The sequence below is a fragment of the Bos javanicus genome, chromosome 28, assembly GCF_032452875.1.
Source record: "Bos javanicus breed banteng chromosome 28, ARS-OSU_banteng_1.0, whole genome shotgun sequence".
In the NCBI taxonomy this organism is placed as follows: Eukaryota; Metazoa; Chordata; class Mammalia; order Artiodactyla; family Bovidae; genus Bos; species Bos javanicus.
The window spans coordinates 19,011,600-19,029,836 of NC_083895.1; the positions used below are offsets into that span (position 1 = coordinate 19,011,600).

The window sequence follows — 18,237 nt, forward strand, 5'->3', positions numbered from 1 at the left end:
TACATATATATATAAATATATCCAGCCTCTGGAACACAAAAATTCTCAAACTGACTTTTTGCACTGCTCAGCAGTCTTCTTTATGGGAGAAGTGGATTTCAAACCAACTTGTTATCTTAACACAGAATAGGGATTTATTGTTAAAAGCAACCATTAGCATATGACATCTTCTTTTCTCTTTCATTTGTAAAACTGACAGTATACATAAGAACCTCTAGGTCTTCCATCTCATCATGACAAGAGTAAGATGTATTTTCTGTAATATTAATAGTCAATACATGTATAATTTTGGTAATCCTGAATATTAGCCATCCACCTGTGATTTTTATTGGATACGAAGCTATACTAAGTATTGTAATCTCATACATTTTGTTTAAATATGGTAATATAACTGAATCTGTAGGCATCAGTTCTAATACAGGTACATCTTATTTTTAAAGCCATTGATTTCTACAGTAGATCATTTACTTAGAACTCTTAGATATACTCAGATATATTCACCACACAAATGCCTAAATGGTGTTTTTAGTAACATTCATTTTAATTATCTCATTCTAATAATGGAAGCCTGATTAGTTGTAATATATGGGGAGTAGTAATGATGTGATGGTGTTCTGGACTGTAATGTTCCAGGGTAAGATTTCTGTAGGCCAGTCATCTGGATGCGAGCAGAGTGTTGTAAACCATAATGGCAAATAGAAAATGACTCTGTCAGTGGTTATCATTTGCAGATCATAATATCAAATACTACAGAATAGAGGTGATTTATGGCTGAGAAGGAAATATGACAAATTTACTGGGTGGAGGAGAAGTTTGAGAAGGGAAAGCATATTAAGAGCAGGCAAATGACACTGACAGGCCTTTTCCTGAGATGCTCTTCACCTCCACTGCCTTCAAATCCTGCTAGAAATCTTGGTGGTCTGTGATTTGGCCATACAGCTTACTATCTGCATCTTTAGAAATAAGAGTCAATTAAAAATTTCATAGATATCAAGTAAGAATTTCAAGGTCATTTTACCATTTTTATAGAAACAGATAGTCTTTGGGAATTCTTATTTTTTAGTACCAGAATTAATTAGAAAAATTCATTTATTGTATTAATTTCACTGATTACTTAAGTCAACCATATTATTTTGGACTTCTGGGTAACCCCAAATGTTGTTATTGAAATGTAAAAAATAGATATTTAATACTAGGCAGATAGAGTAATATGATGTAAATGACACATTTAATATAGTTTATAATTTAATTGTATTTAATAGTAAATAAAATATATTGTTTAAAAGTAGTTAATAAAACTTATTACACAAATGCTTTTTAGACTTATGTATTTCTCATCACATCTTAACCGTACTGTTTATATAACAATCTTTTTGACAATTTTTTTCAACTATTGTCTCTTTTTTGTTAAATATCTAATTTCTAAAAGTATTTTTCATCTCTAAGAGGTGAGATCTAGGAGAAAGTAAATGATTCAAGGAGTGATACAGAAGTTAGCAACATAGAAACAACCCAAGCTAAACAGCAGGTTGACCTAAAAGGTCATTCTTTCAGGATATGTCATTGACCATCTGATTAACAGAATTCACCTGAAGTAATCTCAGATTATAGGACATCAGTTTTGGATAAATGACATCAGTATTATGCTAGGAACCATTTCTTAGCAGAGTAATTTTCTTGAGATTTTTTTTACATGATTTTTTTAACAGTAATCCTGAAATATTTGCAATCAGTCATTTACTTTCCATTTAAAATAGCATTATTATAAGTCAGGATTATATACCTTTCAAAATGACAAAAATATAATTGAAGTATCCTGTCACCAACTGGCAAAAGTATGCCAAAAATCATACAATCTAGGAACCTAAGAAAATGAAAGTGTTAGTCACTCACTCCTGTCTGACTCTTTGCAACCCCATGGACTGTAGCCTGCCAGGCTCCTCTGTCCATGGAATTCTCCAGGCAAGAATATTGGAGGGGGTAGCCATTTCTTTCTCCAGGGGATCTTCTTGACCCAAGAATCAAGCCAGGTCTCCCACATTGTAGGCAGATTCTTTACCATCAGAGCCACTAGGGAAGCCCCTGCAAAGCTATAGTGAAGTGAAGTCATTCAGTTGTGTCCGACTTTTTGCGACCCCATGGACTGTAGCCTACTACTGGGTTCCTCCATCCATGGGATTTTCCAGGCAAGAATACTGGAGTGGGATGCCATTTCCTTCTCCAGAATATCTTCCAACCTAGGGATTGAACCCAGGTCTCTCGCATTGTAGGCAGATGCTTTACTGTCCGAGCTACCAGGGAAGTCCTGCAAAGCTATAAACCTACTTAAATAAATTATAGGACATCAGCACATTCCCTTACCTTTTAACATTAAAAATTTTGCTCCATAAAAGCAACCAATCAAATGAAACTTTAAAGTAATATTAAAATATATTTCTGGAATATAATTCAAGCAAGGATAAATATCTAGGTACATTTCTCATCTCCTAACTGCTGTCATTCATGTTTTCATGTAACCCTGATTTTATTTACAGATCCATGCAAATCCCTTAAAAGAGAGAGACTAAATTGAAAATAACTATTTAAACATAGAAATAATGTGGAGTGATCTTTTAATAACCTTTCTATAACTGGTTTCCATGAGCTGTTCAGCTCTTGCCTTAAGGCTTATTTCTGCATGTCATCATATTCAAAAAATGAAAGATTCCAATTTCAAGAGCATACAAGAATAATGTAATATTTTTACTGAAATTCTTGGTGAGATAAGTAGGTAGTTACATCACCTATCACTATAGCAAAACTTCCTAAATCACTATTAAGCATCTTTTTCTTTCCCTACTTTCTCCTGTGGTACATCAGTGGCCATCTCACTATTCTCTCTGTCCCCTCTCCTTATCCCTAGAGGAGAAGCTTACAAATTTGCCAGTAAAATGCATGGAAACTTTACATTCAAACCACAGCTGTATCTTGTTCCCAGCGTCTCCCTGCACAGTTTCCTTTGGAGTGAAATAACTAAGAGAATAGAAATGTTAAATATTTAGCCTGCAGCTCAAGTTGAAGGTTAAGATTCGAATGGTACTTAGGGAAAGCAATGGAGGACACATTAGGGAAAGAGAGCAAAAGTGGAGGGACCTCAAGGAGATTTCACCAAAATATTCTCAGGCAGTTGTCTATTAATATACAGTTAAAACATTCAAACAATAAAAATGTAAAGCAAAGGACACATGCAGCTATTTAGGTCAGATATTTAATTGAAAAAATAACATGCAGATTGCAGATGAAGAATACATTTGGAAGGAAACCAACTTCCGGAAACAAAAAAAATCGTTAGACAAAGCTGATGTTTAAAGAGGACACTGATTCCATAAAACAAGAGATAAAAAAGAGATTATAAAATATGTTTAAAAAGAGCTGTTAGGACTAAGACTGGAGAAGGCAATGGCACCCCACTCCAGTACTCCTGCCTGGAAAATCCCATGGACGGAGGAGCCTGGTGGGCTGCAGTCCATGGGGTCGCTGAGGGTCGGACACGACTGAGTGACTTCACTTTCACTTTTTACTTTCATGCGTTGGAGAAGGAAATGGCAACCCACTCCAGTGTTCTTGTCTAAAGAATCCCAAGGACGGGGGAGCCTGGTGGGCTGCTGTCTATGGGGTCACACAGAATCGGACACGACTGAAATGACTTAGCAGCAGCAGCAGGACTAAGACAAGAAACTACAGTAAAAAATAAATCCTGGGGAACAAGATGGCGGAGGAGTAGGTGGATGTGGAGTTCATCTCTCTCCACGGCTACATCAGGAATACACCTTTAGACACAGAAGTGCATGCAGAACACCAGCTGAGAGCAGACAGGAGTACCTGACAAGAGGAAAAGAATGTATAGAACAATGCAAAAGTCGGTAGGACGAAGGAACTCGTGGGGGAAACAGGAGTGTTAGTAGGACTGGACCTGCCCTTGGCGTGTGGGGGAACTGAAGCAGGCATCCAGTCCCCACAGGGGCAATTGTCTGAGTCAGAGGAGAAACATTTAAGGCTGAGAGTGAAACAGCTGATCTATGGAAGCCTAAATGGAATGAGAATCAAACAGTCCTTGCCACAGCTGTACATACCCCAGAAAGGGACAAGGGTTCCCTGGAAGGCGCAGAGGCTGGTAGTGTGGAGCAATCCCAGGGCAGGGGCTGCTGTTGACTGCAGAGAGACCGATTGAGGGGAGGTAAGGGAGGAGATTGTGATGGGAAATGCCTGTGGAGGAAAGCCTGGCAGCCATGGAAGCAAGGTGATACTGCTGAGTCACACATAGGGGGTGGAGCCATCACCATAGCCTTTCTATCTCCACACACTAGGATTGGCAGCTGAACAATACAGAGGCTGGCCCATCAAATGCCTGATGCACTGAACTACAGAGCAGGACCCCACCCAGGTTGCTGCTCTAAGTGACTGACACGCTGATCTACAGAGTAGGAACCCAGCTAGGGCGGCCCCTCTATGTGCATGATGCACCAAACAACAGAGAAGGACCCCAGGCAAGGGAGCCCTCTAAGTGCCTGAATGGGCGGAGCTACAGAGAAAGACTAGCCAAAGAGGCCTTCTGATTGCCAGCCAAAAAAAAAAAAAACTCGAAAAAAAGACTCTGATGGGGCCATACTCCTGTGGCGGAAGCAGTCCACATCCCTGCACACTTGGCACCGCCAGAGTCCCCACAAGCCAAGCAGCTGCACTACCTTCACGCTCAACTCTCACTGGGGCAGAGCTGCCACAGGCATAAAAAGCTTTGCATCTGTGCAGGCAAGGTCACCTGGGTAGTATCCAACTCTATGTGACCCTGTAGACTGTGGCCTGCCAGGGAAGGGGGTTCTCCAGGCAAGAATACTGGAGTGTATTGGCCAATACTGGTTGCCATACCCTCTAGAGCACTATATTTCCTGCTGCCCTAGCCACCAACTCCCCTGAGTACCTGGTGCTGGCAGAACCCCTGCGACCCAAGCAGCTGCATCACCTCCACACCTCACAGGGGCAAACCCGAGTCCTCCAGGGCAGCCTCAGGAGCAAACCCCAGTGGACGACCCTCATACAGAGGTGGAAATAAAACCACAGTTGAAACCCAGGGGAAGGGTGGCTAAGGAAGAAGACCCAAAACCTTCCCGCCAGCTGTACAAGCTGCAGACTGAATCCATACGATCAACTAGGCAGACTCTGTGCCTATGGACACATATAAAAGATCATTGAGAGCTCCCACAAAAGAAAACACGCTAGTACTGATAGCCGTGGACATTGGAGGCAAGAACACACAGGAGTAGCACCAGATTAGAATCTGAGCTGCCCCCACAGCAGGTCTAGAGATCAGCACAGTGTTGGAGGGCATCCTAGGGAGGTGAGGTGGACTGTGACTCCCAGTGAGGGAAAGGACTCTGATAGCAGTGACTCAAGAAAAACATTTATTATTCTTATGTTTTGACTTGCTCTGTAGATTCTTTTGGATTCCCCTCTCCCCCTTTTTCCCCCTATGTTCTAGTTGTCGATTTTATTGGCACTATTGAGAGAGTCATTTCCTAGGCAGGTTGATAAGGAGTCTAGGGGTCCCCAAGGAGAGAGGGGTCTGGAATTCTCAAGGAGGAAGAAAGGACAAACTTTTTTTCCTTCTCTACATTCCTTAGGATTATATAACAATAATGTATCCTGCCTGAGGACAGCCTCTGGATTAAGGACAGTCTCTGGATTAAAGCTTCTGGCTAATTCTGTTATCCTAAAATGTAAATTATGGGAGTAGGTCTGGTGAGGTCTTTACAACCTCCAGACGTTCTTTGGATTCATTGGAGAGTATATAACTTCATTGTTAACACTAGCAAGCGGGTACTCTTTCTGCTCCCTTCTTATGCCTATGTCAGAAGCTTTCTCTATCTCCTTTATACTTTAATAAAACTTTATTATACAAAAGCTCAGCGATCAAGCCTCGTCTCTGGCCCCGGATTGAATTCTTCTCCTCCGGGGGCCAAGAATCCCGGTGTATTTGCATGATTCAACAACAACCTTTCACTATGAAATCTAATTCAGCTCTTGAGCTTTTTTTTTTCATTCATTTTTTATTGCTTTTATAAACCACTGCCACTATATTGGGCTTTTGCAGTTCTGTGGGGTTTTCTTTTTTTTCTTTTTCTTTAGTTTTAATTTTTAAACCTATTATTATTTTTGTACATTTATTCATTTGTTGGCTTTTCCTCCTGTTCTTTTCCCCTTGCAGTTGATCTTTACTGTATATAAATCTTCTTCATCTACCTCTATTTAACTTTGCATATCTATTCTTTCTTTCCTTTCTATCTTTCCTTTCCTCTCAACATATTTGGTAGTTTTATTTGCATTGCTTTATTCCCCAGTTGGCACCTTGCTTTAGTTTTGTTTTCCAGTTTGTGCTTTAGTTAGTTTTGTTCTGGTAGATATAATTTTTGGTTTCCTTTGTTTGCTGGGTCAATAGGTTGTACTTTATTTTTGTTGGACTGTTTTGATTCTGCTTATGAGTGTATCCGTATATGTGTATATTCAGTCACGCTTTTTATTGTTGCTGTAAACCACTGCCTGGACATGGGGCTTTTGCAGTTCTGTGGACTTTTCTTTTTCTCTTTCTTCTTCTGTTCTTTTTTTTTCTCTTTTTATAATTTTAATTTTCATTTCTTCAAACCTATTATTTTTTTTCTTCTTTTGTTCCTTTGTTTGCCTTTCCTACTGTTCTTTTCCCCTTGCAGTTAATCCTTAATGTATGTAAATCTTCTTCATCTGTTTAACTTTTCATATCTATTCTTTGTTTCTTTTCTTTATTTCCATTCCTCTCAACGTTTTGTTAGTTTCATTTTCATTGCTTTATTCCCCAGTCGATACCTTACTTTAGTTTTGATTTACAATTTGTGCTTTAGTTCGTTTTGTTCTGGCAGATGTAATCTTTTAGTTTCCTTTGTTAACTGGGTTGATTTACTGTACTTTATTTTTGTTGGACTGTTTAGATTTTGCTTATGGGTGTATATGTATATGTATACATTCAGTCACACTTTTTATTGTTGCTATAAACCTCTGCCTGTACGTGGGGCTTTTGCAGTTCTGTGGAGTTTTCTTTTTTTCTTTCTTTCTCCGTTTTTTTCCTTCTCTTTTTTATAATTTTAATTTAAAAAAAATTATTATATTTTTACTACATTTATTCCTTTGTTTCCTACTGTTATTTTCCCCTTGCAGTTAATCTTTAATGTATATAAATCTTCTTTATCTACCTCTATTTAACATTGCGTATGTATTCTTTCTTTCCTTTCCTCTCAACATAGTTGTTAGTTTTGTTTTCATTGTTTTATAACACACTTGGCACCTTGCTTTAGTTTTGTTTTCCAGTTTGTGCTTTAGTTAGTTTTGTTCGTAACTGGTAAATATAATTTTTTATTTACTTGGTTGGCCAGGTCAATCTACTGTTCTTGATTTTTGTTGGACTGTTTTCAGTTTACTCATGGCTTTATATGTGTATGTGTATATTCCATTATTTTAATTATTATTTGCCTGATTTAATAACTGCCATTTGTCTGGGGTTCATCTTTGGTTTCTCGTTTTTGGATATTTGTTTTAATCTCACTTAATGCCATAACAAACCAGTTGTGGAATCTTAATTCCTGACCAAAGATCAAGCCCTGAGCCTTTGGAGTACGAGCACTGACTCCAAGACCCTAGACTACCAGAGAACTAACCCTAGGGAGTATGAAATACTGAGAACTCACAGAAAGGAAACCACGTAAATACAAGACCTGGCATCACCCAACCACCAGTAACACCCTATGCAGAACCCCTCATCTAAACAACAAACAAAACAAAAATACAAACCCAGTTATCAGCAAATAGGATTGCCACCCCATTCAGCCTTGCCCATCAGGGGAAAAACAAACAAACAAAGAAAAACTCAGCACAAATCTCATAAGAAGCTTACACAAGCCACTGGACCAACTTTCAGTTCAGTTCAGTTCAGTCACTCAGTCGTGTTTGACTCTTTGCGACCCATGAGTCACAACATGCCAGGCTTCCCTGTCCATCACCAAGAGCCCATCTTTGCATGAAGTGTTCCCTTGGTATCTCTAATTTTCTTGAAGAGATTTCTAGTCTTTCCCATTCTGTTGTTTTCCTCTATTTTTTTGCATTGATTGCTGAGGAAGGCTTTCTTATCTCTCCTTGCTATTCTTTGGAACTCTGCATTCAGATGCTTATATCTTTCCTTTTCTCCTTTGCTTTTCACTTCTCTTCTTTTCAGAGCTATTTGTAAGGCCTCCTCAGACAGCCATTTTGCTTTTTTACATTTCTTTTCCATGGGGATGGTCTTGATCCCTGTCTCCTGTACAATGTCATGAACCTCCGTCCATAGTCATCAGGTACTCTGTCTATCAGATCTCATCCCTTGAATCTATTTCTCACTTCCACTGTATAATCATAAGGGATTTGATTTAGATCATTCCTGAATTGTCTAGTGGTTTTCCCACTTTCTTCAATTTAAGTCTGAATTTGGCAATAAGGAGTCCATGATCTGAGTCACAGTCTGCTCCCGGTCTTGTTTTTGCTGACTGTATAGAGCTTCTACATCTTTGGCTGCAAAGAATATAATCATTCTGATTTCAGTGTTGACCATCTGGTGATGTCCATGTGTAGAGTCTTCTCTTTTGTTGTTGGAAGAGAGTGTTTGTTATGACCTGTGCGTTCTCTTGGCAAAACTCTATTAGCCTTTGCCCTGCTTCATTCCATACTCCAAGGCCAAATTTGCCTGTTACTCCAGGTGTTTCTTGATGTCCTACTTTTACATTCCAGTTCCCTATAATGAAAAGGATATCTTTTTTTGGGTGTTAGTTCTAAAAGGTCTTGTAGATCTTCATAGAACCATTCAACTTCAGCTTCTTCAGTGTTACTGGTTGGGGTATAGGCTTGGATTACTGTGATATTGAATGGTTTGCCTTGGAAACGAACAGAGATTATTCTGTTGTTTTTGAGATTGTATCCAAGTACTGCATTTTGGACTCTTTTGTTGACCATGATGGCTACTCCATTTCTTCTAAGGGATTCCTGCCCACAGTAGTATATATAACTGTCATCTGAATTAAATTCACCCATTCCAGTCCATTTTAGTTCGCTAATTCCTAGAATGTCGATGTTTACTCTTGCCATCTCCTGTTTGACCACTTCCAATTTGCCTTGATTCATGGACCTGGCATTCCAAGTTCCTATGCAGTATTGCTCTTTACAGCATTGGACCTTGCTTCTATCACCAGTCACATCCACAACTGAGTATTGTTTTTTCTTTGGCTCTATCCCTTCATTCTTTTTGGAGTTATTTCTCCACTGATCTCCAGTAGCATATTGGGCACCTACCGACCCAGGGAGTTACCCTTTCAGTTATCTATCATTTTGCCTTTTCATACTGTTCATGGGGTTCTCAATGCAACAAAGTGAAGTGGTTTGCCATTCCCTTCTGCAGAGGACCACATTCTGTCAGACCTCTCCACCATGACCCTCCCGTCTTGGGTGGCCTCACATGGCATGGCTTAGTTTCATTGAGTTAGACAAGGCTGTAGTCCATGTGATCATAGTGGCTAGTTTTCTGTAATTATGGTTTCAGTGTGTCTGCCCTCTGATGCCCTCTCACAACACCTACCATCTTACTTGGCTTTCTCTTAGATTGGACATGGGGTATCTCTTCATGGCTGCTCTAGCAAAGCGCAGCCGCTGCTCCTTACCTTGGTCAAGGGGTATCTCCTCATGGTCGCCCCGCCTGACCTTGGACGTGGAGTAGCTCCTCTTGGCCCTCCTGCACCCACGCAGCCACAGCTCTTTTGACATGGGTTGTTCCTCTAGGCCACCTCCCCTGACCTCGGGCTTGTGGTAGTTCCTCTCGGCTGCCGCCCTCACCTTGGGCTTGTGGTAGCTCCTCTCGCCGCCGCCACTGACCTCCATCATGGGGTAGCTCCTCCTGGCCGCCGCCCCTGACCTCGGACATGGGGTAGTTCCTCTTGGCCACCGCCCCGACCTCAGATGTGGTGTAGCTCCTATTGGCCGGTACTATGTTGACACAGCCTGGCACTCTTGGTTGCTGCCCCAGACCTTGGGTGAGGGGTAGCTCCTCGGACCAACTTTAGGAGGTCAGAAACCAAAAATAAAGAATTCAACCTTGAAGCTTGGGGATAGGAGACCTCAAAGATAGTCAGGTTTTGAAAAAATGAAAAAAGCAGAGAAATACCACACAAATGAAGGTACAAACTAGAAACACAGAAGTCCAAATGAATGAAGATGAATTAGGCAAACTACCTGAAAATTAATTCAGAATAATGATAGTAAAGATGGCCAAAAACTTTAAAAAAGAATGGATAAAATGCGAGAATCAACTAACACAGACCTAGAAAAATTAAAGAATAAACATACAGAAACAATCAACACAATTACTGAAATTAAAAATACTGTAGAAGGAATCAATAGGAAAATATCTGAAGCAGAACGAATCAGTGAGCTGGAAGATAAAACAGTGGAAATAACTTCTGAATAGCAAAATAAATAAAAAGAATGAAAAGAACTGAAGATAGTCTCAGAGACCTCAAGCAATATCAAATGCACCAACATTTGAACTGTAGGGGTCCCAGAAGAAGAAGAGAAAAAGAAAGGTTATGAGAAAAATTTTGAAGCGATTATATTTGAAAATTTCCCCAACATGGAAAAGGAAATAGTCATTTAAATACAAGAGCCACAAAGAGTCCCATATAGGATAAACCCAGGGGAAAATATGCATGACACATACTAATCAAACTAACAAAGACTAAACACAAAGAATATTAAAAGCAGCAAGGGAGAAGCAACAAGTAACATAGAAGGAAAACCCCATACAAGTAACAGCTGATCTTTCAGCAGAAACTCTGCAGGCCAGAAGGGAATGGAAGGTTATTAAAATATTGAAAGGGAACAATCTACAACCAAGATTACTATACCCAGCAAGGATCTCATTCAAAAGTGATAAAGAAATAAAAAGCTTTTCAGACAAGCAAAAGTTAAGAGAATTCAGTATCACCAAACCATCTTTACAACATATGTTAAAGGGACTTAGATAGTCAAGAAATAGATGAAAAAAGATCTACAAAATCAACCCCAAACAATTAAGAAAATGGCAATAGGAACATATATATCAATATTTACTTTAAATGTAAATGGATTTAATGCTCCAACCAAAAGATACAGACTGGCTGAATGGATACAAAAGCAAGACCCATATATATAATGTCTACAAGAAACCCACTTCAGAATTCAAGAGGTCAAAACCTCAAGTGAGGTCACTTCAGACCTCACTTCAAACCACATATAGACTGAAAGTGAGAGGATGGAAAAATATATTCCATGCAAATGGGAAGCAAAAGAAAGCTGGAGTAGCAATCATCATATCAGACAAAATAGACCTTAAAGATTACAAAAGATAAGGAAGAAAACTCCATAATGAACAAGATATCAATCCAAGAGGAAGATGTAAATATCTATGGACCCAGCATAGGAGCACTTCAGTACATAAGGCAAAAACTTACAGACATAAAAGGAGAAATTCACAGTAACATAATAATAGTAGGAGACTTTAACACCCCAATCACACCAATGGACAGATCATCAAAACAGAAAATTAATAAGGAAACACAAGTCTTAAATGATACATTTGATGAGATGGATTTCATTGATATCTTCAGGCTATTCCATCCAAATCCAGAAGAACACACCTTTTCAAATGTACATGGAACATTCTCCAGGATAGACCACATCTTGGGTCACAAATCAAACTTCAGTAAATTTAAGAAAATAGAAATCATATCAAGCATCTTATCTGACTACAATGCTATGAGACTAGATATCAATTACAAGAAAAAGATGTAGAAAACAAACACATGGAGATTATACTGTAAGTTTCTAAATAACCAACCAGTTACAGAAGAAATCAAAAGGGAAATCAAAAAATTTCTATAAATAAATGGCAATAAAAACATGACAACTCAAAACCTATGGGTTGCAGCAAAAGCAGTTTTAAGAGGGAAGTTTATAGAAATACAATCCTACCTCAAGAAACAAGAAAAACATCGAATAGACAACCTAACTTTACAACTAAAGCAAGTGGAAAAAGAACAAAAAAACCCAAAATTAGTAGGAAAGAAATCATAAAGATCCGAGCATAAATAAATGAAAAATAAATGAAAGAAACAATAGTAAAGATTAATAAAACTTAAAGCTGGTTCTTTGAGAAGATAAACAAAATTGACAAACCTTTAGTCAGACTCATCATGAATAAAAGAGAGGAGAATCAAATCAACAAATTAGAAATGAAAAAGGAGTGGTTACAACGACCATGCAGAAATACAAAGGACTATAAGAGACTATTTTGACAACGATATGGCAATAAAATGGATAACCTGTAAGAAATGGACAAGTTCTTAAAACAAGTTCAATCTTACAAGACTGAACCGTGAAGAAATAAAACAACCTAATTACAAGCACTGAAATTGAGGCTGTGATCAAAAATCTCCAAAAGAAAAAAGCCCAGGACCAGATGGCTTCACGGGAGAATTCTATCAAACATTTAGAGAAGAGCTAATGTCTGTTTTTCTAAAACTCTTTCAAAAATTGCAGAAGAAGGAGCACTTCCAAACTCATTCTACAAGGCCAGCATCACCCTGACACCAAAGACAAACCCAAAAAAAGACACACAAAGACAACACAAAAAAAGAAAACTGCAGGCCAATATCACTGATGAACATACCTGCAAAAATCCTCAACAAAATTATAGCAAACAGAATTCAGCAACACATCAAAAATCTCATACACCATTATCAAGTTGGGTTTATTCCAGGGATACAAGGATTCTTCAGTGTTTGCAAATCAATGTGATACACCATATTAACAAATTAAAAGACAAAAACCATATAATCTCAATGGATGCAGAAAAAGCTTTGGACAAAATTCAGCACCCATTTATGATTAAAAAATCTTCAAAACTAGGCATAGAAAGAACCTACCTCAACATAGTAAAGACCATATATGATAAGCCTACAGCAGACATTATTCTCAATGGTGAAAAACTGAAAGCATCCCCACTAAGATCAGGAACAAGACAGGGGTGTCCACTTTCTTGACTGTTATTTCAAAATAGTTCTGAAAGTCCTAGCTACAGAAGTCAGAGAAGAAAAAGAAATAAAAGGAATCCAGATCAGTAAAGAAGAAGTAAAGCTCTCACTGTTAGCAGATGACATGATACTGTACATAGAAAATCATAACAATAGTATCAGAAAATTACTGGAGCTAATCATTTAATTTACCAAAGTTGCAGGATACAAAATCAATACACAGAAATCACTTGTATTTCTATATACTAGCAATGAAAAATCAGAAAGAGAAATTAAGGAATCAATCCCACTCACCATTGCAACAAAAATAATTAAATATCTAAGAATAAACTTACCTAAGGAGACAAAAGAACTATACACAGAAGATTGTAAGACACTTATGAAAAAAATCAAAGATGACATAAACAAATGGAGAGATACTCCACACTCCTGGGTAGGAAGAATCAATAATGTGAAAATGACTATACTACCAAAGGCAATCTACGGATTCAATGCAATCCCTATCAAATTGTCAATGGAATTTTTCATAGAACTAGAACAAAAAATTTCACAATTCATATGGAAACACAAAAGACCCTGAGTAGCTGAAGCAGTCCTGAGAAAGAAGAATGGAGTTGGAGGAATCAACCTTCCTGACTTCCAGTTATACTACAAAGCTACAGTCATCAAGACAATATGGCCCTGGCACAAAAACAGAAATATAGACCAATGGAACAAGATAGAAAGCCCAGAAATAAACCCAAGCACCCATGGGTACCTTATTTTTGACAAAGGAGGCAAAAATATACAATGGGGCGAAGACAGCCTCTTCAATAAATGGTGCTGGTAAAACTGGACAGCTACATGTAAAAGAAGGAAATTAGAGCATGTCCTAACACCATACCCAAAGATAAATTAAGAATGGATTGAATACCTAAATTTAAGACCAGAAACTATAAAACTCTTAGAGGAAAACATAGGCAGAACACACAATGACATAAATCAAAGCAAGATCCTCTCTATGGTCCACCTTCTAGATTCAGTTCATTACAGTTGCTCAGTCATGTCCGACTCTTGGCAACCCCATGGACTGCAGCATTCTAGGCTTTCCTGTCCATTACCAACACCCAGAGCTTAGTTAAACTCATGCCCATCAAGTCGGTGATGCCGTCTAAGCATCACATCCTCTGTCATCCCCTTCTCCTCCTGCCTTCAATCTTTCCCAGCATCAGGGTCTTTTCCAGTGAGTCAGTTCTTCTCATCAGATGGCCAGAGTACTGGAGTTTCAGCTTCAGCATCAGTCCTTCCAATGAATATTCAGGACTGATTTCTTTTAGGGTGGACTGGTTGGATAGGGACTCTCAAGAGTTTTCTCAAACACTACAGTTCAAAAGCATCAATTCTTCAGTGCTCAGCTTTATTTATCCTCCAAATATCACATCCATACATGACTACTGGAAAAAGCATAGCATTGACTAGACAGACCTTTGTTGGCAAAGTCATGTCTCTCCTTTTTAATATGCTGTCTAGGTTGGGAATAACTTTTCTTCCAAGGAGCAAGTGTCATTTAATTTCATGGCTAAAGTCACCATCTGCAGTGATTTTGGAGCCCCCCAAATTAAACTCTGTCACTGTTTCCGTTGTTTCCCCATCTATTTGGCATGAAATGATGGGACCAGATGCCATGATCTTCGTTTTCTGAATGTTGAGTTTTAAGCCAACTTTTTCATTCTCCTCTTTCACTTTCATCAAGAGGCTCTTTAGTTCTTTGCTTTCTGCCATAAGGGTGGTATTGCCTGCATATCTGACGTTATTGATATTTATCCTGGCAGTCGTGATCCCAGCTTGTGCTTCATCCAGTCTGGCATTTTGCATGATGTACTCTGCATATAAGTTAAATAAGCAGGGTGACAATATACAGCCTTGATGTACTCCTTTCCCTATTGGAACCTGTCTGTTGTTCCATGTCCAGTTCTAACTGTTTCTTCTTGACCTCCAGCCAGATTTATCAGGAGGCAGGTCCAGTGGTCTGGTGTTCCCATCTCTTTTAAGAATTTTCCACAGTTCATTGTGATCCACACACTCCAAGGTTTCGGTGTAGTCAATAAAGCAGAAGTAGATATTTTTTCTGGAATTCTCTTGCTTTTTCTGTGATCCAGTGGATGTTGGCAAATTGATCTCTGGTTCCACTGCCGTTTCTAAATCCAGCTTGTACATCTGGAAGTTCATGGTTCACATACTGTTGAAGCCTGGTTTGGAGAATTTTGAACATTACATTACTAGCTTGTGAGATGAGTGCAATTGTATGGTAGTTTGAACCTTCTTTGGCATTGCCTTGCTTGGGTTGGAATGAAAATTGACCCATTCCAGTCCTGTGACCACTGCTGAGTTTTCAGATTTGATGGCATATTGAGTGAACACTTTCACAGCATCATCTTTCAGGATTTGAAATAGCTCAACTGGAATTCCATCACCTCCACTAGCTTTGTTCGTAGTGATATTTCCTAAGGTCCACTTGACTTCTCATTCCATGATGTCTGGCTCTAGGTGAGTGATTACACCATCGCTGTTATCTGGGTCATGAAGATCTTTTCTGTATAGTTCTTCTGTGTATTCTTGCCACCTCTTCTTAATATAATATCTTTGCTTCTGTTAGGTCCATAACATTTCTTTCCTTTATTATGCCCATCTTTGCATGAAATGTTCCCTTGGTATCTCTAATTTTTTTGAAGACATCTCTAGTCTTTCACATTCTATTGTTTTCCTCTACTTCTTTGCATTAATCAGCGAGGCAGGCTTTCTTATCTTTCCTTGCTATTCTTTGGAACTCTGCATTCAAATGGGTATATCTTTTCTTTTCTCCTTTGCCTTTCGCATCTTTTCTTTTCTCAGCTATTTGTCAGGCCTCCTTGGACTACCATTTTGCCTTTTTACATTTCTTTTTCTTCAGGATGGTCTTGATCACAGCCTCCTGTACAATGTCATGAACCTTTGTCCATAGTTCTTCAGGTACTCTGTCTACCAGATCTAATCTTTGAATCTGTTTGTCACTTTCAGTGTATAATTGTAGGGGATTTGATTTATGTCATTCCTGAATGGTTAGTGGTTTTCCCTACTTTCTTCATTTTAAGTCTGAATTTGTTGATATGGAGTTCATGATCCGAGCCATAGTCAGCTCCCAGTCTTGTTTTCACTGACTGTATAGAGCTTCTGCATCTTTTGCTGCAAAGAATATAGTCAATCTGTTTTGGTATTGACCATCTGGTGATGTCCATATGTAGAGTCTTCTCTTGTGTTGTTGGAAGAGGGTGTTTGCTATGACCAGTGCGTTCTCTTGGTATAACTGTTAGCCTTTGCCCTGCTTTGTTTTGTACTCCAAGGCCAAATTTGCCTGTTACTCCCGGTATCTCTTGATTTCCTACTTTTGCATTCCAGTCCCCTATAATGAAAAGAATCTTTTTTTGGTGTTAGTTCTAGAAGGTCTTGTAGGTCTTCGTAGAACCATTCAACTTTAGTTTCTTCAACATTACCTCCTAGAGTAACTGAAATAAAAACAAAAGTAAACAAGTAGGACCTGATGAAACTTAAAAGCTTTTGCATAGCAAAGGAAACTCTAAGCAAGGTGAAAAGACAACCCTCAGAATAGGAGAAAATGATAGCAAATGAAACAATTAACAATGGATTAATTTCCAAAATATACAAGCAGCTCATACAACTCAGTGCCAGAAAAACAAACAACCCAATCAAAAAGTGGGAAAAGGACTTAAACATACAAAGAAGACATAGAGATGGCTAATAAACACATGAAAAGATGCTAAACATCACTCATTATTAGAGAAATGCAAATCAAAATTACAATGAGATATCACCTCACACTGGTCAGAATGGCCATCATCAAAAAGTCTACAAACAATAAATCCTGGAGAGGGTGTGGAGAAAAGGGAATGCTCTTGCACTGTTGGTGGGAATGTAAACTGATACAGCCACTATGGACAACGGTGTTCAGATTCCTTAGAAAACTAGGAATAAAACCACGATATGACCTAGCAATCTCACTTCTGGGCGTATACCTTGATGAAATCAAAATTTTAAAAGATACATATATTGCATTGTTCATTGCAGCACTATTTACAATAGGTAGAATATGGAAGCAACCTCAATGTCCTTCGACAGATGAATGGATAAAGAAGTTGTGGCATATATACACAATGGAATATTACTCAGCCATAAAAAGGAACACATTTGAGTCAGTTCTGACAAGAAGGATTAACCTAGAACCTATTATGCCGAGTGAAGTGAGTCAGAAAGAGAATGATAAATATCCTATTCTAATGCATATATACGGAATCTAGAAAAATGATACTGAATAATTTATTTGCAGAGCAGCAGTGGAGAAACAGACATAGAGAATAGACTTAAGGACATGGGGAGGGGGAGGAGAGGGTGAGATATATGGAGAGAGTAACATGGAAACTTACATTACCATATGTAAAATAGATAGCCAAGGGGAATTTGTTATATGCTTCAGGAAACTCAAACAGGGGCTCTGTATCCATCTAGAGGGGTGGGATGGGGAGGGAGATGGGAATGAGGTTCAAAAGAGAGGGGACATATGTATACCTACGGCTGATTCATGTTGAGACTTGACAGAAAACTACAAAATTCTGTAAAGCAATTATCCTTCAATAAAAAATAAAGGAAAAAAAGAATAAATCCCGTATCTTGCTGAAAATAAAGTCAGTAATGAAAAAAAATTTATGAAAACATTCAAAATGCAGATTATAGCAATTAGATGTTAGAGTATATATCCAGCATAGTGAATCAGAGAAGTAATTAAACTTCATAAAATAAAAGCTTTGATAGCAAGGAAAATAAGAAAAGTTGCTGTTCAAAAACTGTTTCTTAAACAAATACACTCTTATTGTAAATTTCCCCTCTTCCCCCAAAAAACCAAAGCTTTAAGGATATAATTCAGAATAAAATGCTACTGGGTTTGTTTTAGTTAATCCATGTATTGGTTAAAGTATTGTTTTATTTTCTATGTGGCTAGCTAGTGCTGCCAGCATTTTTTTTTAACTTTTTAATTTCTATTGGAATAAACTAGCATCAT

The 18,237-nt window shown here is 38.4% G+C and overlaps 1 protein-coding gene across 4 annotated transcripts in view; it reads left to right on the forward strand.

Annotated features, from left to right (window-relative positions):
- The window catches only part of CABCOCO1 (ciliary associated calcium binding coiled-coil 1), a 167,745-nt gene that overhangs the window by 13,541 nt on the left and 135,967 nt on the right, over positions 1 to 18,237 (forward strand). The gene's annotated exons all lie outside the window — the stretch shown is intronic.